Genomic DNA, 23,056 nt, shown 5'->3' on the forward strand with positions numbered 1-23,056 from the left:
TGGAGCATCACAACGTGACACAAAGGCCCTTAGTGGCGGCGTGCTCGCAACCCTACTTGGTTCTCACAGGTACGTGTGCCTGCTAAAATGACGAATGCGCTGTTGGGTGAGATAAAAGCTGAGTCTACACGAGATTTCTCAACCAAAGCGAATTCAAAGAGGGTTTTTCTCAGTGCCAATCCCTGCAGCTCTGTCTGGAAGCAGAGCACCGTTCCGGGTTCTTTCCCGTTCACTCATTAAGAAGAACAATCCCATGTACCAGTCGCCTTTGCTGCCTCTGAGGCATGAACCACAGAGGGAAACAAGACAGTGAATAACACAGGAATGAAAATTATCCCCAGTTTCTACCCATCTGTACAGTTACACCTTGCAGTCTTGTGTCTGAAGTAAGAGGTCACGGCCTGCATTGATCCATTTTCTAATCAGATCCAAATTTTAATAAGTAAGCTTGCTCCAACGTTGGGCAGAGCTGGATCTCATCGTTGCTTGCACAAAGTGTTAGGACCTAAAACTCCTTAATTCTTGCCGTCTTTAACCCCGTGGCACGAAGCGTGCGTCAAAGCTCTTGGAAACGGGCACTCTTCATGCAGGAATGCAGGAAATACGTATGCAAATCTGTAGGTAATGAAGGAAATAGTATGTGAAAACACTGGAGATGGCTTCCTAGCAGTTTTTAGGGGCTCACGTTTTTCTTCTGAACCTACTAACCACTCTTAAGATGTGTTTGGTCTTGCCAGCATCTTTTTAGGACTTGAGCGCGCTGAAGGATGGCACAGGACGTGAGGTATAAATATAAATATAAATAAAAATGTCATAAACCATAGTCCACCGTAAATGTCTGCCGTTTATAAGTCTTGATAAGACGAGGAACCCCAAGAAAGAGATGTCAACGCTGACTACAGACTCAAACTAAGGAGACCAAAGCAGAGATCTGCTCGGTTACTCCTGCAAGCCTCCCTTCCCTAAAAAAACAGCTGAAATTCGATTAATATTGCACTTAAAACCCCATCTGAGAGCAAAACCCCAGCTGTACGAAGGTGTCAGGTGGATACATGATACGGGAAACTATTTCTGGGCATGGTAGGAGCGTTACCCCTGTGCGCTGTGCTCAGATTTTCTCACCCACCGGCCCCGGCGCTTTGCTGAGCACACTTCTGGTCCCAAACTTTGCAAACACCTCTTTGATGAGGAAGGAATGTGCACTGTTATATGATCGGGGAGACCGGGGCGTGGTGGGAACGAGAGGGGCCCTAAACCGCTCGTCTATATTTACGCGGAAAGCGTATTGCAGAGCTGCAGGCAACCCTCAGATCTTTTGGGCCCTCTCACATCCTTGGCTCGGGACATAATAGGGGCTGGCCTCTTTGAAAATGTGCCCCTTATTCAGGTTTGTGTGAGAGCAGAGCTCCCCTGCAAATGTCTGGTGTTGTGTTTCTTCCCGTCAAGAAAGGAGACCCTAATGTGATGTGGGACTGGACAGAAGTGGGGAGGATCTTCTCAACCAAGAACAAGATCAAAAAGAAAGAGGAGTGCTTTGTACGAGGCTCTGGCTGCCCTTTAGCCTCTGATCCTCCTCCCTTCCCCCTCATTTTTTTTATATTTCCTTTGCCTTCTTCTTTATCGCCTCAGGTCAAACCTTGATTTTTCTTTTTGCATTGAGGATGTGGTTGACCCAAGCATGGGACATGCAAGATGTCCATCTCGTGGTACACAAAGCCCCAGGATGACCCTGATAGCAGCAGTCAGTGTCTGAAAAGTGTTTTTCAAGAGTACTTTACCCTCGACAGGAAAGCAAGAGGTGAATGAGACCTCTCTGCCCTTTTTTTTTTCTCTCCACCTCATGCACCAGGTGGTATCTAAAGAGCTTGGTGCCCCAAAAAAGATGGTGACAGGAGATACCGAAGTCCCCCAAGTAGTGGTGTGGTCTGCAAGTCACTGCTACCTTCTCCTGAAGGTTTCCAGTTAAATTTCATCCAGAGCATCTAGTGTCACCTCTGAAAAGGTAAGGGACCAAGGAACATCAGGGAAAACAGAGCAATGAGATTTGGGGGGTCTGGAGGTACTGCCAGCTTGTGCTGTGGGATGTTGGGCCTTGTTTGGGATCCTCGGCAGTAAGAAGAGACAGCATGAAAACCCCGTGCCTGGTGGAAGGGATGAAAGGAGTCCTTGCCCTGCAAAATATGGTTTGATTTTTTCACTTTACACAATTAAATTTCTCTGGGAAGGCTGGGGTGGAGGAATGCAGCCTGGGTTACACAGGAACGTGCGCTTGGTCCGTACCTGCTGATGGGTGTAGGGGTTTGAGCAGGAACCTTGCCCCATTTACAGACGTCAAAATCAGTGTTTTAACAAAGCATGCTGTGTTCTGGCTAATTCTTCATGCAGTGCCCTGGTCAGCTCTGAAATACCATCAAGGAGCAGTTTGGCCTCGTCAGGGGGGAGGTCACGACTACAAAGGAGCAGAGGCAAGGGAGAAAGGAGCAAGCACGACGGGATTTTTCGGAGCGCCGTAGATCAGTGGGTTGCTCCCTCCGTGCTTCCCACGCTCTTTTTTTGTTGCAGTCCTGAAAGAAACACGATGTAGGAGGCTGGTGCGAATCGAGCGACGTGTCCCAGAACAGCAGTGGCGTGAGCGGGGCTCCCCGCGGTGAGGCTCCACCTCCTGCCAACCAGAGGAAGCAAGCCACGAGTGATACGAGAAATGATTTTATTTACACTGATTATATTTACGCTGCGACGATCCCTGCTTCTCACGCGTGGCAGTACTCTCGCCAGAAGATTTCTGGGCTCCCGTAGCAGGCGGGGAAACTGAGGCACCCAGCCTAGGTCCCTGGCTTGAGGTGAGGAAATGGCTGGGTGCTGGAGGTGGAGACTGATTTTTGTAGCTCACACGCTGGTCAGCCCGAAGTTGTCCTGCTCCAGAGAGCGACCCACCACAATGGGATCTGTGATGGGATCTGGGTGAACTTCAGAGCCTAATCCTACAAGTTTCAGCCCCCACAAGCTGCTGCCTAACTCTGGGGCCTGAAGACACTTGGCTGCCTGGCCCACCTCACGCCAGCCATGATCCCCTATCAGTGCACAGGGGTTTCTGAGGCACCTTTGGAGGTAGTTTAGACCCAGGCTCAAGCCATGACGAAGTTTTATCTCCCCACCAGGTCTGCAGGAAGCTTTTTGTGCCTGGCAGCGAGCCTGGGCCGAGATCTGAGCCCGATATAACTCCTGCCCCTTCCTGGGCTGAGCCAGCACTCGAGGTGGATTTTTTTCCCCTCAGCTTTTATGGGCTTTCTCCGTTTTTATTGCCAGCGTAATGACTGGAAAGCAACGGTCACCAACGGCTCTTGGAGCATGTGGTGGCTCTCCAGAGAGGCCAGGAGTCAGCCACACCTGAGGAACAAGTCAATATTTGGGGTGGTGGACGTGGTGGGAGGGATGAAAGGGTCCATCTTGAGGCGGAGGGGAGTTCCCTCAGAGCTGCTGTGCGGTGGTGGGCTGGTAGAAAAAATGCACCTAGATCAGCAGGATTTCTTCCCTCTTGTACCTTTATTTACAGTTCTCAAGCTCTGGGGTGGGCTCTTCCTTCCTGAATCCCAACAAAGTTCATTATTATTAGTATTTTTATTTTTTCTAGGAACGAGGCCGATTGGTCTGAGTCAATGGGGAGACCTGAGGCCCAGACAGCGTGGGTCCCGAGCCTCTGCGGGCAGGAAGATGTGTGTCTGCTGCTATCCTGACAATGAAACCAGCTGTGTGTCTCGCTGCCTGCTTGACCGCTGCTCCTAAATTCGAGCCTGGTGCCTGGAAAAACTTGTCATCTCGTAAAACAGCTGGCTGGAGAAGGAGCGAGCTGGCAGGCCGCAGCGGGGAGCGGTGTCCAGCGCGCCTCATGTTTTGGCATGTCCAGCTCGCTGCCTTGGAAGGTTTCCTTGAAATACTTGCTTTTTATGAAAAAACCACTGCCTGTGTTGAAGCACATCGCTCCCTCGCAGCCTCTCTGAAGTGAACCGAGCAGGCAAAGCTTGTGGTAACGCGGCGTGCTTGGTCAGGATGAAATCCAGACTGCGCTTTCCTGCTTCTATCTGTCTCCTATTGAACAGCCATAAATAGCCGTGGCCCGGCAACCAAATTCGAGAAGAAGGCTTCTAGGAAAGCCTGCAGTGCACACTGCCTTCAGGAGCCCGATAGCCTTACGGTATCTGTGCATGCTGGAAAGCCTGACCTTGGTTGAGACACCTGCGTTTCGTTTTTTTCTCAAAAGCACATGGGTGTATAATACCTTTTAGCTGATTCAGCTCCCTGACCGACTTATCTCGCAGGTGAATTACAGCAAATCAAAGCCAGGGAATGGCCCAAGAAGATAGCGCTCGTAATCAGTGATAAGGTACTTATATTTAAGATAAAAAAAGGTTTGTTTCGGTTTTGTATTTATTTATTTATTTTTTTTTTTGGTATTAGCTCCTAAGGAGGTGGTTAGGCTTCGAGGTTCAGGAGCTGCCTTGCTGCATCTCCTCGCCATGGGCTGATGGCAACTGGGGAACACTGACCAGCGTTCAAGGCTCTCAAACACGTGCTGGATGAGGTATCGTGATGGCTCCCGGCATTGCCCAACTGCTAATCACACGCAGATGACTGCAATCACATCTTGCAGACACGTTTGGCTTCTGCAAGGTTGATGACAAAGAGCTCAAGAGGATAGGGACTGACCCTAACGTCGTGATGAGCAAATGAGTCTGTTTCTATTTTCGTCTGGTTATTTTTGGTCTTTTTTAATGGATGAGGCTTGCTGATATGGGGTAAACAAGGATTTTCTCCAGCGTGTGAGTAGTTGGAAAAATAGCCATGTGCGTGCTCTGCCACCCCGCTGACCTCTCAATTAAATTACTCTCAGTTAGTTTAATGTGTTTTTCTTTTTTTTTTTTTTATTTTTTAATGACATTTGTGGAATGAAGTGGGTGTTTGCAAAAGATGTCAGTGTAGGACTGCAGTTTGCAAGAAGTGACATGGTCACAGCTCGCTCAGAAGCTCGGAAGCATTGTGCAAATGCAGAATGGGAAAACCAGGGACGTGAGTGACCTTTCCCATGTGATATCAAGTCTGTCATGTATCGTGAATGTCCCATCCTACACAAAGTGGGTAGCTAGAGTGGAGACATCCTTTTCTTCTCCATCCACCCATCCTTGGGACTTTCTGCTCCTCTTTGACCCCTGGTACCATCTTCCTTCTGGTTGCAGAGGAGGGAGGAAATCGACTCAGTTGAGATGCCTGGGAAAAAATGTATTAACTTGAGTAATCAGGATGAGAAGCATGTCAAAAGTTAAAAGTTTTAGGATTTTAGTTGTGTTTCAGAGTGTGTCTGGAATAAAGTGGGGAGAGGGGGAGAGAAAAGTTGTCTCCCCAGAAAGAAGCATTACCTAATGTCATCTGCTGTAATTTAGACCGTCAGGCTTTAACAAAATTCTTTAATTTGTTAACAAAATTGTTTAATTTCCTTTCAGAAAAGGCAAAAACGTCCTCCTTTCGTGCAGCCTCACCCCGGAACCTTGCACAGACTGTGAATGCTGCGGTGGCTGGAGAAAGGTCCCAAAGGAATGGAGGAAGCTTTCAGGCTAGTTACTATTTAACTTGAATTGCTGCAAAGACACGGTGCTTTCCTTCCCTAAAACGTAAGCTTCAGACTTGTTTTTTTAACAACTGAATTAACAAGGTACATGCAGGCCCTGGGACAGCGTGTTCATCTCATCTTTTGCCATCTGAAGCTTAAGTAAAGGGTCAAACTTTTAGCAAAAGTTTTCTTTTCAGAAACTGAGCTGTGAAATCGGACGTTTTGGGGTTCCTTGCAACTGGGAAGCCTCTCCTTTCTGCTTTGCTGGGTTTGAGAGGGATGTGGTGTACAACTACAGCACACAGATCACAGCTTTGTCCCTTTCATGAGCCTCTGATCCGCTCCGTGGCTTGCAGGTGCAGAATGACATTGGCCTGACCTGGGCTCCTCTGTCTAGCCGTAGCTCTGGGAGAGGCAGAAGAGCAGCAGCCTAAGCAATCTGTGCACATCACAGCATTTCAATATATTTTCACGTTTTACGACCTATGGCTTGCCTTAAATCGCCAGTGCTGAGCTGTACAGCGTCCATATGGATCCGCTTTCCTTTTATGAATCGCTTCCCAAGCCCGTGTTTGACTCTAGAAATGTTTCTCAAATCCATCCATCTCTATCTGGGCTGCCTTTATCTCCAGGTCAGAGAACAGCTCCGGAGCGGGCTCTGATGCTAATTCGAAACAGATTGAGGCTTTTCATCAAAAATCCTCTTTTTATTTTTATTTTTTGTGAGCGCACCGTGGCAAATCTGGACATTTAATAGGTTTGAGGAGGATTTTTATTTATTTTTTTTATTCCCAGATTTGTAGATGGCCTCTCTCTGAGAAATACATCGGCCCCAGAAAAGGAGGAAGCGTGTCCGTACCCGGGGGGGGGGGGGAATTTCTGCAAGAGCTTCGCCGGCTCTGCTCGGGGCTGCTGGGGGATGAATGAGGGATTTGGAGGGCAGGCTAGGAGCTGATGGGGTGATGGGGTGATACCGGCCTCCGGGGTTACTGCGAGTCAGTGACATTTGCTTACAGCAGAGGTAACACCTCAGGGCCTCTCTTCCAATAGGAACGGGACTCGGACGGGGCGAAATCAGGAGAGTTTGCGGGCCAATGAACGCCGGCTCTGGGAGTGAGTCACATTCAGTCGAGTTTCAAGTTTTTGCGGTCGGGGAGCTCATTCAAAAGCCACATAAAAGAAGGTGATTAATACAGCGCCTTCGCTTCTCTGCTGGCTTCAGCTCCTGTGCAAACGGGAGACGGGGCAGGGGCTGCCGGTGCGTGGTGTGGGGGAGGAAATAAGAAGGAAAAAAATCATTTAACCGTGCTGGAGACACGAGGCGCTGCTTTCCTGGGTGAAATCCAAGGCTGGGAATGCTCTGCGGGCTCTGAATAGCCCCTGACAGCTTAGCCTGGGCTTCCCTGGAGCATCACCCACCTCTGTGCATCCCTCCTGGCAAAAATGTTTGCTCTCTGCCTTGGAAGCACGCCCCTGCCCTCCCCGGAGGGATCGACTCACTGAAACAAAATCAAATTGCCACAATCCTTGTGTTGGCACCGTTTGTCACGATGTTTAATATATATTTTTTTTAATGTTTCTGTCTCTGAAAGCCTTGTTAAGAGAACGTGTTTCTCATTATCAGCTGCGGGGCTGCCAGACCTGGGAGGCGTTTGTTTCCCATTGCTCTCCTTGTCCCTCCTGCTGTGTGGGATTTGTCCCAGAACCGGAGGTGAGGAAAGCCCTAGGAAAAAGATGTTATGGGGCAGGTGGGTGGCTGGTGGCCCCCTACATGGCAGCTTTCAGCTTGCCTCCTCCCCCAAAAGAGCACGAAAAGGGATTTCTCAGCTCTGCCCAGGTAAATAGTCCTGCACCGGCTTCAGGAAGGGCAGTCCCAGACGGAGCTGAATATTTCTGCAAGCAAATCACTCGCCGGTATTTGGGGAATGAGGCTTGAGGAGAGGAAAAAAAAATCTTGCTGTTCCTCAGGACCTGAAGGACCCCATCCACCTGCTTGCTGCTGCTGCTGTGCCAGGCTGAGTGTTACCCAGAGCTTTACCAGCACCGAATTAAGTCATTTCCCGTGAAATAAGTCATTTCCCATGAAATCTGTGTGTTGGTGAGGCTGTTCTCATCCCTTCAGCTTCTCGTGAAGGAGCGAAGTGCAGCTGGTCTCAGCCATATAGGCTGGGCTTTTCGGGCTTCTGTATGAAAAGGAGATAGACTAGAAAATACCTGTAAGGTCGCTGACGGAAGGCTCATCCTACAGTTTGTAGACAAATAATTCCTTCTGGCCGAAATTCATCCAAATTTCGAGTTTTCACAAATTATTTCACACATTATTTTGGTGTAAGGTGAGTGCTGGGGGAACGGACTGGCCCTTTGAGCATCCCATCCTGCTGGGAAGGGTCTGTGGGATCCCTTCAGAGGGGCTGGGGAAGGGAGGTTTAAAAGAAAACCTCACTGAGAAAACTTTCTCTAAATACTGTAAAACTCTTTTTTTTTTTCTTTTTTTCATCAAATTTACACTTCTGGCACCCAGAGATGTCTCGCTTCAGAGAAATTCTCAGGGATCCGTCTTCTGAGAAAGCTTCGGACCACTTTAGAGGGGGATTTCTGCAGAGTGAACTCAGCGGATATCTGCACGCTCGCTCGGCACGGACAGAAGACGTTTTCATCACAGGCTGAGGCACTTCTCGTTTCCTTGAAACGTTAGCTGGGGAATTTCGTTCGCTGCCATCAGCTGCTGCTGCTCAAAGAAAACCCTGGTAAAATATTCAAAATCTTTTTTTTTTTTTTTAAGGCTTTATAGAGACAGAACCGTTCCTCGATGCTGTTAGCTTCTCATTTTTGTAGGCATCAGCACTGAGGTGAAAACAATTCCCTAGAAAAAGAAGCGCTGTCGATGCTGTTTTTTTGGGGGCTGGGCAATTATTTCCTAGGAAAGCAGCCTTTGAACTGAAGAGTCCGAGAGAGAAAATGCAAAATTTGTTTCCTGGTAGTTCCTTCTGTTTTTCTGTGATTTTCTGTATTTTTTTTTCTAGGCAAAAATACGATGGAAGGAGAAAGGCAGTCGGAAAGAAAATAATCTGTTGCAGCGGTGCCTCGAGGTCCTGAACTCGGTCAGTAGCCCATTGCACAAGAGTTCAGGGGCTTCTGAGGCTTCAGTCCTAAGGGGGGATTTTTCAGAAACCCTTCAGGGCTCTGGAAGCAGAAGCCTCTTCAAAACAAGATGCCTGGAGAGCTGGGAAAGCACAAGCAGGTCAGAAGGCAGCTCTGCAGACACCCCGTTGCCGCCTCGTTCAAATATTTGTTCAGCTTGCTTCAAGTGCTCGGGGTTTCTTGTGAGGTTAGGTTATGGACACAGACTACACCAGGGACCAGGAGGGTTTCCAGACTAGGACAGGGTCCAAAAGGGAGCAAGGCCAGATATTAAAACTGGACAGCAAGAGCTTTTGTGCTCAGAAATGCTGTGTGGATTTGGACACGAGGTTAGCCAGGCTAGGAAGCCGCAGGGTTTGGATGTGCCACGAGGTCTCTGCTTCCTCATGACACTTGCTATCAGCCTGATGTTGTTTCTCTGGCAGCTGTCGCAACTTATGCAACTGTGTTTTATATCAGCGGCCCCAAATACAGCTGTAGGAGAGGCTCTCCCTTGGCCTCTCGAGCTCGGTACTCGGTGGTGCCAATTTTCCAGCCATGGCTTAGGCGTGGATGTCAACCATTTGCTTGGACGTGGACGTTTCCAGAAGTGAAGGTGTCACCTGAAGCTGTCCCTCCTCACCTCTCTCCTGTAGGAGCGCTGGAATTCACTGTCGCCCTTAGCGCTGATTAAAATAATTTATTCTCTTACCAAATTAACCACAAATTAATCACTTCCCTTTTCTTCCCAGCGCAGAAAACTGGCTAAAATCGCTGTGGCTTGACCACGGAAGCTCAGGTATTAAGATTTTACTCAAAAAAGGTAAGTTTGCTGCAGATGTGCAAGGCTCAGGTAAGCAGAATTGCACCACCTGGCTTTGCTTTTAGTTTAACAGATACGAAGAAGACGTACGATGGAGACAGAGAAGTTTTTTTCGTCTCTCTGATGCCTGCTGAAGGATCGTGGAGTTGCTCCGGGCGCGTTTCCAGCTTTGTGAAAGCCTAATGCGGTGCTGATGATTTTCAGTGCGTACAGCCGTAACAAGTGCATGTGGTTTCCATGTGGAACTGCGAGCCTGTGCTAATGTCCTCCCAGGAGGGGAAAACCGCAGCCCCAGGCAGAGCAGTTAGTAATTTTGTGCCTTCTTGGTCGAGCAGGTATGGAAGTGTTTTGGTTTTCAGTACATCTGACTGGCTTTGGAAGTGCCTCGGTTTATTACTTGGCTATAATTCTGCTTCCAAAGTATATTGGACATGTTAAAACCACTGTTTACACTATTTACCTGGTGGAGACTCAAGAAATTATTCTGTTCTCTTACGAGGCACCAGTTCGTGTAGCTGCAACCCAACGTGTTGTAGGGGCTGGTGAAAATTGTGATCAGATAGACACGCCGAGCTCCTGCCTGAGAGCGTGCTGACTCACAAAATTGTGTCTGAAGACTCAAAATGTGACTGTTTTTGACCGTATGATAAATGAGGAACTCATACGGAAAGTTGCCCGTTGTGGCTTGGCAGAGCTGAAAGAACTTATATGGCAAAATAGAGAGAGAGAGATGGCAAAAACTGAGACAAGGCGGTGGGAAAACCGAAACCAAATTAGCATCAAAACAGTTCTGAATGTTCTGAACAGCATCTGCTGGTGTCACGCCACACAGGTTGTTATTTGACTTCGGATATCCCTTGCCCCAAGAGTTTCAGTGAGGTACCGAGGCCAAGGAGAACAGCAAGATGTGGGTGAGTTGATATTTCAGGTGGTCACTGCACATTTTTTAGAGACTGTGGCTTCATGCACACCCCCATCTACCTTCTCCCATCCATCTCTGCTTTGTAGATCAGACTTTTCTTAAGATTTTGGTCAGAGGAGACGCTTCTCCTGCGTAGGACCATTGCCAGCTCGTGACCAAGCCCTGTCTGACCCAAAGAAAACCTCTCTGCCTGCTGGAGCAGCACTTTGGGGTGCCAGAGCTGGGTCGCCGTGTCCCTATATCCCTGTCTGAAGGGTCTCCACAGCCGGGGAGGAGAACACCTTGTTGTGTCTCGGCTCGTGCTCCCCCAGCCGTCCCGCTAGACGAGACGGGAAGATGAAAGAGTACTGAAAACATAGATTTGGAGCAAAGGAACAAAGATAAAGGAAGATAAAACCAGAAAATGCCTTCTTAAGATTATCTGTAATTACAGAGATCGTCCTTAGCTGGCTCAGCACGTTGGCTGGCACTTGCTGCTCTGGATAGAAGCAGCTGGAATTTCTCTCTTCAACTCTTAGAGGTCAACATCTTCTTCTCTCGTATCCATTAACTAAGACAGATCCCAAATCTTTGTGTTTTTTTTTCTCTTCTGTAAGAAGAAATCCAGAGCAAAACCCGGTCATGGGTCTGTGGGGCTGCAGAAGTCCACAGGTGCCTTGCCAGGGAAAGCCAACGAGCCACCAACGTTCCTGCACACGTGGGCAAACCCTCCGTGGAAAAAAAGTCAGAGGCCCAGGAAATATTAAAGGCTGAAAATGCTGGCCGTAGGGTTCAGACGCATAACATTAAAGATTAAGAGCCACGTGAAAACCTCAGCCCACATCTGTGGTTCGTAAGTGAAGGTTTACTGTCGGGCAAATTAGTGCTGAAGTCTATTAACTTCCTGAATTCGTTGAACTTCTGATAGTTGTTTCTTTTTTTTTTTTTAAAGGCTGCGTTTTGCTTTTCAGCACTTCTTCACGTTATGCGAGGCAAGCGACAGCATCAGCTTTCTGTGGAAATCCGGTCTTGTCCTCTCCTGACATCCTTATGGCATGCAAAATATACGGTGTGGCCAGCCAGGGAGCTGATGGATGCACCCTGAGTGTAAACTCCTTTTATTAATGAGGATTGAGATGGAAACCAAGTGCTGGTTATGTGGGTAAATACAGGCACTGACATAGAAATGTCTGAGAGAACCTCCTGATAATTACTGCGTGCATCTGCTCGCATTGATGTGCATCCAAAATCAAGAGAGAACCCGGTGGTTGAGCGCTCAGCTCCGTGGAGTCCCTGGACGTGGCCACTCAGCTGCCAGGTGGAGAGGTGGTGCCAAAAATACGAGCTTAGAGGCGGCGTTTGGAGTTTGCCTGCGGAGGAAATGAAGGCAGAAAGACCTTTGGAGGTGGCTGGGTCAGGATTTCCGAGGGCTCTGCCTTTAGGGTGGCTGAACTTCAACCCCCGGTGCTACCAGGGCCACTTGTGGTGCTCAAGTGGGGAGCCCCGTGGCACCAGGAGGGATTTTTTTTCCAGCTGATAAGGAAAGTTTCACCCTTCCACCTGAATTTCTCGGGACTTCCCCGAAGCTTTGCTGGTTGCTGGAAGCTGCTCAGCACCCAGCACCGTTCTTGCGCCCGGCAAGCTTCATTCTTTCCTCCTGCCATCCATTATCCCCTATCTGCATAGCTTTGCATCCCAGCACCATTTCCATGAGAGTAAAATTAGCAGCTTGAGTAATTACGAATAAGTCGTGGGAGACAAAGAAGCCTTGAGGCTGATTGTAGGAAGCTGAAGTGTCTGGCGTTGCAAATCCCCTCCGCACGCTGAAGGGCAGCACAAAATCACTTTTTTTTCTGAGTTTCCAAGGTATTTAGGAACCCAAATCCCACCGACAAGGGTGGGGGCACAGGAGGATTGATGTTCAAGTGCTCAAGGCACCCAGGCCAGGGTTTGGGGTCTGCTCTTCCTCTCCACCGATGAGCACGGCGATGCTGTGATGCCAAAAATCACCGAGGTATTACCAAAAGCAGGGGGCCAGGCTCGTGCCCTGCTCATCCCTGAGGGCCGGGGATGCCTCAAGCTGCACCTGGCTCAAAGAAGAAACCCAAAGGTCTGTGCTCTGCCTGGTTTCCAAACGCGAAGCTTGTACCAGGCACATGTGATGAGGAAAGCGGGTGCTGCCGCCGAGCTGAGTCCAGGACGACAGCTGTTACTAGTAAAAAAATAATGATGGCTTTTACTGGGAAAAAACTGCTCACTGACAGCAGAAAAAGAGCTTTACTTGAGTCAAAACTGCAGGTTCTGTCTCATAATGGCCACATTAAAAAAAAAAATACAAAGCTTAAAAAGACAGCCTGTAGAAAATGACTGCTGTCATCTCCAAGGCTTGAGGAAAATGAAGGAATCTAGTTTTTTTTTTTGCATGTGTTTGCACACAGATTAGCGTAAGAGGAAATAAGTTTTAGTTTAAGAAATGTTTAAATATATCCTAAGGAAGTTAGGCTTCTGGAGGGGCTTCCAAAGGGTACCAGTGCTAACCCCGTACTTGTGCTGGGGGCAACCTCTGTGCTAAAACCCCTCTGTAACGAATCTGTTCTGTTTTTTTTTTTCTTGTTTTTAACAGGGAGAACTGGAGAGAGATCACATCAGGACTCGCGCTGGCCCATGTGGAGCAATGGCCAGGGGCAAACAGCAGAGCCAGGCTGCTCCGAGCACGTGGCCGAGCACCATCCTGCGATGGCAGCCAAAGGTGCGGCCTTGGGAGTCTGAGTTATTTATTTTTATTTTTTTTTTCCATGCTATAAAAAGGCTGAAGGGCTTCTCCTATCGTTTGTGCGCGGAAAAGGTCTGGCTCTGGAGCTGTGCACCAGAAAACCGATGACTTTTCCAGCTTTTCCAGCGTTACTCCCCAAAAAGAGTGGCACGAGACGACACGTTTCAAAAGCGTGCCTCTTCCGGCGCCACGAGGCCTGTTTCGATTTCGTTTTCCACCTCAGGATGATTTCCCAGGCCCTCCAAGTTTTTCTCTGACCATCCGGCACCGTTCGGAGCCGTTTGCTCGGCCAGGATCCCTCTTTGAATCCAGCTGTCGGAGTTCCTGGGGATTTCAGTCTGCCTGGCCGGCTGTGACATGCAGGCGCAAAGCTTTGTTTGGCAGGGGTGCCGAGCAGCTTCTTGGCAAGCACAGTTTACTGTACACAGAGACAGAGGGAAGGAGAAATCTCCCTTTGTCTTTCTCTGCTCTGATTCAGCCTTCCTTCAGACCATGCTGCTGCTGGTTTACGTGAGTTTGCTTAAGGATTCACCTCACAGCATCTAACCCACTGATTCTTGCAAACTTTCACAGGTTTGCTTCCTTAAAAAAAGAGGTTTAAAACCTTTATATGAGTGTTTTTTTGTTGTTCTTGTTTAGAAAGTGAAGAGAATCACCATCTCTACCCCTGCTGCTTCACTTGCAGAAGATATCACAGGGCAGGGAGTTCCCCGGGTGCCTGAAATCCCTGCTGATGCCTTTGACTTGCTTTTCTTTCACCCTTCATTATTAATCACTCCGGCTTGTGCTAGCCTCAGCACCAGGTTCCTACCAACATCTCCTCTGATGCTTTGGGTCCCTAACAAGCAGTCGTTTGTCTGCTCCGAGGCCTTTTTGGTAAATTTTACATTGTTTTCCCTGCAAAGATAATTTTACGAAGAGTTGCAGCGCTGCGCGCGCTCAGAGGTCATGGGAACCTCTCGCTAAGATTAGCCCAACTTCTTCTTATCAATGGCTTTAAGTGGCGTTCGCATTTTAAAAGGAGTGCTGTGTGAGCGTTAAAAGCCATTTTTTTTTTTTTTTCTTTCCCCAGTACACGTTGAAAAGCACTTTTATCCCATGCCTAGGGCTGGGCGCTAAATGGAGCCCTATCACCGTGGGCTGATGTTTTCTATTCAGAGCCCCACAGAGAACGCTTTGTTCGAGGGAGAGCCGAGCTGCAGAGGTTGTTGGAACAATTTCATAAGCATAAAAGTTATGGCAAGGTGTCTACCCGGAGCTGTAGGGCGGAAGGGAAACCCTACAACACAGGCTGCTAAGGAAACGAGCTTTACGTTGCTCAGCTCTAAGAACGGAGGAAAAAAAAACTCTAAATTAAGGTGTCGTCGCCCTTCCCTTTGCTCAGTTTGTCAATACCAGGGTAGAAAACGTCGTGTTGTACATACAGGGAATCACAGCCTGAATTTCTGAAGGGATTTACTGCTGAGCTGAGGCCCTCCAGCATCCTGCTCCGACACGGACATCGTGGCAGTGATGCTGTAGGGACGCAGCCGTGTGGTTTTTCTCAAAGCTGGGAGCCGAGCCTCTCACCAGAATGGATTTGATTTCGTAAACAGCCGCTTTTCTTTTTCTTTTCTTTTTTTTTCAGAACGCGTTGTCCTTCTGGAGAGACGGATTTGTGCTGGGACCTGCTGCCCCGAGGCGCTGCATCCCCTGCAAACCAAACCCCGTGGGCATCCTTGGCACGGAGACTCCCTTCTGACCGACCCGAGCCCTGCGGACTTCCAGCTAAGTGCCTTTCTACGGATATTGTGGGCTAAGTGCTTTACTCGGAGGCTTTTCTGTTCCCCCACAGGCTGTTCTCACACTTGCCCAGCTCTCAGGAAGAGGAGGAATAAATTCAGAGAGACGCTGCAGGGGATTAAAGCACCGGGTGATTTCTGAGAACTCCCCTCTGCCGCGATGACAAATAACCCGACACAACTGGAGAGGGACAAAGCTGTCCCCCGAGTAGGATCAGGGCTGGCTAGCGCAGCAGGAAGAGCTCGATGGGATTCTTTGAGGTTTCTCTTTCTCTGAAAAAGAAGAGGCCATGCCTCAGAGAGTCCTTCTTAGCAAGTGCTGCTCCCCTCTGAAACCTGGTTCACTCTGCCAAAGGCCTCTCCAACCAAGGAAAAGTTACCCAGTTCCTCTTTATTTCCCCCCATTATTCACAATCTGTTCTAGTTGGCTATTTTTTTTGTCATTTGCCATTGAGATAGGCACTGTCTGGAGCCGAAGACATCCAAAAATGCAGATCTATCATCTCCCATGACTCTTCTCCCGTGCGGGATCGCTGATCAAAGAGGGCAATTAGCACCGCGATACGTCTCGCCTCACGAAAATTATGGGAGCTGATGGCAAAATTCTTCAGATTCCACAGGCGTGAAAGCTCTTCTTTAAAAGGAGAGGAGAGGCGATGCTGCACGAAGGAAATGCTCTGGGGTTGGAAACGTTTGCCCTTTTCGCCCACCCTGGTGCCTCCAGGTCCGTTCCCTCACATCGTAGCACCTGGGGGATTTGCGTAGAGGAAGGTGAGGAGGTTTTGGTCGTGCTGTTTGGGCTTTTGTCCTTTTTTTTATCGGAGGTGGGGAGATGGAGAACGTGCCAGCCTCTGGAAACGCTGGAGTTCATCAGCCTGGTTGGTTTTGAGAGCGTGTCAGAGGGCGAGAATAGCCAAACTCCTGCTGCAACACATACAAAAGCCCTGGGAAATTCAAGGCTGGGTAGACCTGAGGTCCTCCCTGCTCCCAAATTAAAATAGTCCAGGCAACAGCGCTGCCACTGCTTCTCTTCCAACACTTTTCCGCTCCATCACCCCGAAACGTGTGTGTGAGGCTCCTGCAGCCCCTCGGGTGCTCTCTCCGGGGCTGTGCTGCCAGCAGGATATTTTCTGCCCTCGGGAGTTTGGTGTTGACAGCGTTATATCTTTTGGCGGAGGCTGCTAACGACTTACACCGGAGCAAGTGTTGTATTTATTTTTAATCTCCATCCTCAATGAAGCCATTGTTGGGTATGTGACTGCTCAAAACGCGCAGCCCGAGCTTCGCTGTTAATTAACTCCAGGCAACGAAGGTAGGAAAGGATTTGCAACGGGAGTGGCTGTGGCAAAAACATGCTCCACAACGGAGTGGATGTAGAATAGTATTCTGCAGGGCTTATTTTTTTTTTTTTTTCCACACAAATTTGTCTGCCTTATCAGGGAGCCTAATTATACCCCTGGAACTGATCAGGAGCATTTGTCATCAGTATTTCTTTAATAAATACCAGTGAGATAAATAGATGCAGTTTTCTACGCAACACCTGATCCAGCAGAAGCCATGTGGAAGCAATGAGCAATCTGTCTCCAGATTTTGTCTGATTTTGTCTCCAGCTTTTCCACAGTTCCTCTTCGAGACCGGTGGGATGACGAGGTCTTTCCTGCGGCTTATGGGATCACTGGATGAGCCGAACTGGAGCTGTCTGTAAGAAGGGTGAGGCACAGACATTAGTTGATTTGTTCTTCTCAGGAAGAACATTTTGTCGATGTTCTGCTGGCTTTTCTTTGCCCGTCTGGAGCGGACATGGGGGCTGTAGTAAAATTAAGAGAACATTATGATTATGCCAAAGCTTTTTCCACTGGAAATGGTGGCAAATTGACAGCTTTTGATCAAGAAGCCAACATTATAAATCAATGGTCATACTTTGCGTGTTGACAGTATCATTGGACCCTCGGACAGCCTCACCCGAGCATCTTCTTGCGTTGGAGGAAGGCACAGAGAGCGGGTAGGAAGCATCAAGCCCCGGTGGGCAGGAGCAGGCCAGCTGGTAGGAAACAGCAACACGGGGACTTTGGGAGCTGCAAGTCCCAACAAACACTGCAGCACCAGCAACAATTCTGCTTTTGTTGAGGGCCATGCGAGTCTGTTTGTTTGGGCACGGGCTGTGGCCCTTTGTGTTAACAATACAAGCTTTTGTTTCAGCACAGCTTTCGAAGCCAGAAGGCAGCCTTGGTCCAGGTACTAAAGCCAATTTGCTTTTAATGAGGTTTAAAGGAGCAAATGGGGTCCTGGAAGCTCCCGTGCAGCCCTACGCTGTTGGTAACACCGTTGAAGGTAACGTTGAACGGTAACACAGCTGCCCATGGCTTGTGCTTGTTGTCAGCAGCTGAATCTCTCCAGAAAAGGAGAATTTCAGTGGATATCAAGTCTGAATGTCCAAGCAATAACCCCCTGCAGCCTGGTCGTGCACCCCTCAGAGACATGGTCCAAGCTTCTGCACTGGTGGGTCTTCCCTGAATGCCCCTGTGATGAAGCCAAGGCTTCATTTCAGCCCTGAGGAGCCTAACAAACACCAAATGGCCATCAGTGTTTAAGGTTTTAAGGATTGGTTAGGTGAGAAGTGTTTGGAGATATCCAAATATCCCATCCTCGAGTGCTCTGGGGACTCCCAGGGTGAGGTGGAACAGATCTGTGAAGGCATCGGAGCGCTTCTGCAACGCGCCCTCCCTTTGGGTTTCATCTGGGAGCCAAAGCAGGGGACTTCCAAGCTCCAAGAAGCACGTTCCTGAGCTAAAATGAAGCTCGGAGGTGGACTGAGGACCAAGCTTCAGATGCAGGCAGGTTAAAAGAGGGTTTCCTGGCTGCTCCTGCTCCCAGGTACTTGTGCCAACGTCCCCAGCTCTGCCGCACGGGTGGTTAAGCTCCCACGGAGCAGCTGCTCAACAGCTGCAGCTTCCTCATCCCATATGAAAGAAACCCCCAAATCCCTGTGAAATTTCCAGGGGTTGAACAGCTGCTGCCTGAGCCAGGCTGTCTGTGCCGTGTACACGGGGACGCTGTTGGTGGGGAAGAGGCAGGCCAGACAGCTGGGAGCTGTCATTCCTCCAGCCGCTCACTTTTTCATCTGCCTTTACTCACGTCAGAGCCTTCTGAGTGCAAATTGGAGAGCGGAGAGGGCCTTTGGATTGCTTTTCCTTCCCTTTTTCTCACCCCAGCCCCGCGATCGCGGTGCGTCGTGGGAGCCAAAGCCTGTCACCAAAGGATTGATTTCGGGGGAGGCTTGTCGGTGGGTTTCATCTCGACTAACTTCTAGACATCCAAGCATCTCCAAAGCTCGTTACTGGGAATGCAGAGGAGCAGGGTCCTGCAAAAGTGCCACTCAGCTGAATGGGGTGGCATTTTTAGGAGCAGACAATTTGTTTTCTGAAGACTCTCAAATTCCTCTTTTTTTTCTTTATTTCGGCTGCAGCTGGGACAGACCCCGGGACAGGCTGGATCTTCTGGGAAGGCCGAGGTGTCCTGCGGAGACGAGAAGCTCTTGAGGGAGGAGAGCCACTAAAAATCAGGAAATTGGTTTGTGTACTTTGAGAAACCCACGCGGAGCCATTTGCCAGAGGTTCTGGAGGGTGTTTAAAATATCCCCACATTAACAGGCTGTGGTGTGACCGACTGGCCAGCCGTGTTTGCCTGGGGAGAGGAAAGGTTTTATGCCCAGGACGTAGCGGGGAAAAGTCTGGGTCACCGGCAGGGTTTCGTTTACCTCAGTCAATAATGAAGTGCAGGATAAAATCCGTGGTATTGCTGGGATTTCGCCTAAAAATGCCTTGTGCAAAGACTTACTTTTATTTCCCGGCGTTTTGCATTCTCTCTGCATTTATAAAAATAAAACGAGTCATTAATCCTTAATCAAAACCAGTTCTTAATTCTCCTTTTTAATGAAATTTTGTTTCTGCCACAAATCCCTTATTCGTTCTCACATGTTATTTCAGGTTAACCAAGAAACGAGGCGTTTTTCAGCCGTGGGAAGCAGAGGTGCTGGATGTGGTGATGCTGCAAAAGTGAAGACACGCGCTGAGGTCTTGTCGTCGTGGCACTGGCTTTTGATTGGCATTTCCCTGCTTCGTTTCTTGCTAAATGAGCCTCCTGTAGCAGACCATCGGTCTCTGTTCGGGTAACAAGAGGGATCACACCTTCTGGGAAGAGTTTCTCCTCCAGTGAGACAGCGGCAGGTCATTTATCTCTGTCTTGAGTTGCTCTGCTTGAAGTTGTAACTCAAGATGTGGTTTAAGCAAGATCAAAATGCATGAGTCCCCAAAATCCTTGGCCACGTGGGATCTTGTTCCTTTATCCCAGCCCTCCCTGCAGGTCTAATGGCTCCGAAGAGGTGGGATACGAGGAAAGGGGAGAGGCAGAGAGGTAGAAGGAGGACCTTGAGTTGAAGCTGTCATGCCAGGAAGGCCCCCGTAACCTTTGTGGCTGCCCCTGCAGCCTGAGCACAGCGTTGGTAAGCCTCTAAAAGCTCCACAAACAACACAAACTGGGATTTCTGCTTGCAGAATGGGATATGGGACGTGTCTCCGAGGATGGCTGGAGGTCCCCAGAGCGGTGGGAGCTGGGCTGGCCCCCAGAAACTCTTGGGATGAGGCTGTTGGTGTGCTCCTGTGGAAGGCCCAGCAGCAAACGGGGCTGATCCTGCTTGGCTATAGGGGCTTTGGCACCCCAAAACCCTCTCCTTGGGACAAAGAATAGAAATAAAAACGCCCCGTGTTGTCCCCATGGCACAAACACCCTCACCAGGGGGACAGGACGCGCCATCTCCTGCATGGTCCCGTTTGGGGACACGGCTGTGATGCCACCGGGGGTGAAAGGGGACGAGGCAAGGTGACAGCATCACTTTTGGCCCTTCCTTCCCCTGTTACTGGGTTGGTCCCGCTCTGGGGCAGGGGCTGGAGTCCAGAAAAACGCAAAGCAGGACCCGTCAGCGCGGGCCGGGCGAAGGTTTGTTGGTTTTTTTTTGTTGTTGTCTCGTTTCAAGCAGCCCCTGCGAGCAACTGGTGTGCGCGAGGGGGTGGCAAGGGAGGAGGGGAGGGGGTTGCCATGGCAAAAGGGGATTTGCAGGGAATGAATAGCTTGCTTTTTCTCCCGCGAAATGAATGGGTTGCTCAGACCTCCCCGCACATGAAGACTTGTAGGTGCTACGTTCGGCGGCAGAAACCGCGCGCGAGATCCTCTCCACCCCCCCACCCCCCCAGCTTTACGTTTTACACAGGCCTCTTGATACAACTCAATCTTATTACGCACAAAAAAAAGAAGTGATCTGGAGTGCAGATTGAGGCAGACAAAATGCTCCCAGTGGGATCTAGCCGTGCCTCTTCCCCAGTCCCCTCCAACGACAGGGATTAGCGGCGATGTTTGCGCTGACTGGAACCGGGACATAAAGACCATGCTTCATTTCTTCCCATTCAGCTAATTCTTTACATTGCAGACACTACAGGAGCCATTTATGGTTGGTTTTGTGTGTTTTTTTTTTTTTTTTTTGCCTTTGTGAAAGTGGGTTAGGGCGGGAGGGGGAGGTGGGGGGGGGGAGAAATCTACTGAGGACGCTGTTGGCGTCGCCAAAGAAAAGCCTCCTTTCAGGCGTCAGCCCCCAGCCCTCCTCTGCTGGGGATAAAAGAAGCCGCATCTCATGCCGTGCCGTTTTTGCAGGCAGTGCTGCTTCAAGACGAGGCCCCTGATGCATTTGCAGAGCAACTTTTGAGAAAGAAAGTGGTTTAGGACGGTCGGTTTGACTTCCCAGATCAAGGGCCGTGGCTGTATCGGCGCAGGGGAGGGCTCACTCTCACTGTTGACCCTAAAAAAAAAAAAAGCACAATACGGCATCAAATTTAGGTTTTTATTTTTATTTATCTTTTCTGGGAGACTCTGGGGAGTTGGGACGTGACCACGTGGGAAGGGTTTGGCCAAGACCCCAGGGAAAATAGTTCTGCCAGCCACCGTTGTCGCTCGTCCGTGCCAATTGACAGCGCTCGTGTTTTCCTCCCAGTTGGAAGAAAACTTCTCCGGCGGCCCCAAAAACACTTGTGGGACAAGATTTGTGTATAGACGCCGGAAGATAACTTGGTTCTGAGCAGATTTGTGCCGTGACCTTGGCTCGTCTTGGGAGGGTGAGCGAGGCAACGTCAGCCGGAGCATCTCCGGGGGCATGGGATGGGAGAAGGGACAGCAATAATATGGCCAAAACGCCTCCTGGCTGACCCGGGGACAGGCTTTATCTGCTCCAGAGCCGTGCATCGATCTTGGCTCCGCAGACAAGCTGTGCTGACTCACTGCGGGTTTGGGAGAGGTTACGGGGTGAAATTGAGGCTTGTGAGATGGAAGGAAGGGCTCATAAATCTTTGCGGGTTGGAGGGCAGGCAGGGCTTTGTGTCACAGGCAGTGCTGGGACATGGTGACCCTCTCTGCCTCCTGGCTGAAGGCAAATACTGTACAAGGAAAAGCTACAGAGCAAACCACAGAGCTTCAAAACACGCATTGTGCTGGTTTATTTCCTCATTTAATTGCAAACTTTCGGTCTCGGAGAGGAGAGTTGCGTGGTGTGGGCACACCTCTTGTCATCGTGGCTTGAAATTCGGCCCTTACAGTTACGGAGCGTAATCCACCCAAGGATTAACCTGGATTTGTGCAGACAGGAGAGGGAAAACTGACCTCAAATTGCCCCGTGCATCTCAGGGGACCCCAGCTAATGTGCCCCAAATGTGTGTGATATTGCAGCCACGACGTCTCACCTCCGTTCTTGTCAGTAGGAGAGAGAAGAGATGAACCTGAGCTGTCCCGCGGGGAAATACAGCCTGGGCAAGGAGTTCACCACATGCTTTGTAGCGCGATCCTGCACGTGCTTGAAGTGGAGGATGAAGCCTGAGTACGTTTCTCTGCAGCACGGCGAAATATCCTAGGAATAGAAATATCCTAGGGCAAGAGCTGGTACGCGCTGCGTGGTGCTGGGCTCCTTCCAGCGCAGGGAAAATATGAAAGGTACCTCGGAAAAAGCCGTGCTCATCCCGACAGATTCACCTGACGTTAATAAATAAGAACGGAGGAAGTCTGCTGTCGGATTCGGAGCTGTGTGTTGGCTCACCCCTCCCAGTCCTGTGCTGGGTGAACGATTTATATCTCTAAACCTAAAGGATCGGGGATGAGAGGTGCATTTGGTTTCCACGGGATTGCCGTTGACTCAACGTCAGGTTTTCATTTGAAGTCTGAGACAAAGGTGGTTTTAGTTCCTTGCTGTCTAGCGTGAGTGATGCTCTGCCCTTGCAAAAATGTAACATCCTTGGAAAATTTAGTGTTTTCCTGCTTTATCATCTTCCTGGCCAATCCGTGCAAGGAAAGAGATCAAACATCTGTGCTTCTCCCGCACGGAAACCAGTCATATTTGAATGAATTCAAAGTGAGGTCAGCACGTACGTATTGCCATCTGTGTCATCTTCACCTTGCCGATAGGAGAATTAGACGGGATGAGAGATGTAGGATGGAAAAAATAAATGCAACTGTGACAGAACTACATTTCCCAAACTGGAAACACTGATGTCACTCTCATCCCATGTCTTTTTGGGAAGTTGGTATTTTACACGTGCCAGGAAAATCATTCATATCCTACCTCTACTGAATATGTTTCAACGCTGTGCTTAAGTTTATTGTTTGCAGTGTAACTTAACCTAATTCCCGTGCTCTTTGTGTTGTCTTTATAGTTAAAACCACGGTAAGGGTGGACTGATTTGCATGCTTTGATATTAGGAAATGTTCTGAACTGCCAGGATGGGTCTTCAAAGAAGACCCAAAATGGGTCTTCAAAGGCAGGTTGGAGATCAAAACCCCCTTTAGACTTTCTGTTGCGAAAGCAGCCAGCATCACACCACGTTACATCGTGGAAAACGTTGTAGGACACGAGGAAACCCTTTCACTGACTGCTGTCATCACGAAACGTCGTATAGATGGAGCTGAAGGTGACTTTAGGTCTTGTTGTGTCTTTGGCCAGATGGATGGACTCCATCCTACCCCA

The 23,056-nt window shown here is 49.3% G+C and overlaps 1 long non-coding RNA gene across 1 annotated transcript; it reads left to right on the forward strand.

The window, feature by feature from the left end:
* Nucleotides 1-8,633: 8,633 nt before the first annotated feature.
* Nucleotides 8,634-9,740, forward strand: LOC116500377. The gene is made up of 3 exons (XR_004254301.1): nt 8,634-8,703; nt 9,475-9,521; nt 9,611-9,740. It is a non-coding gene; the product is annotated as an uncharacterized LOC116500377 (long non-coding RNA).
* The last annotated feature ends 13,316 nt before the right edge of the window (nt 9,741-23,056 follow it).

This window comes from Aythya fuligula, chromosome Z (assembly GCF_009819795.1).
Source record: "Aythya fuligula isolate bAytFul2 chromosome Z, bAytFul2.pri, whole genome shotgun sequence".
NCBI lineage: Eukaryota > Metazoa > Chordata > Aves > Anseriformes > Anatidae > Aythya > Aythya fuligula.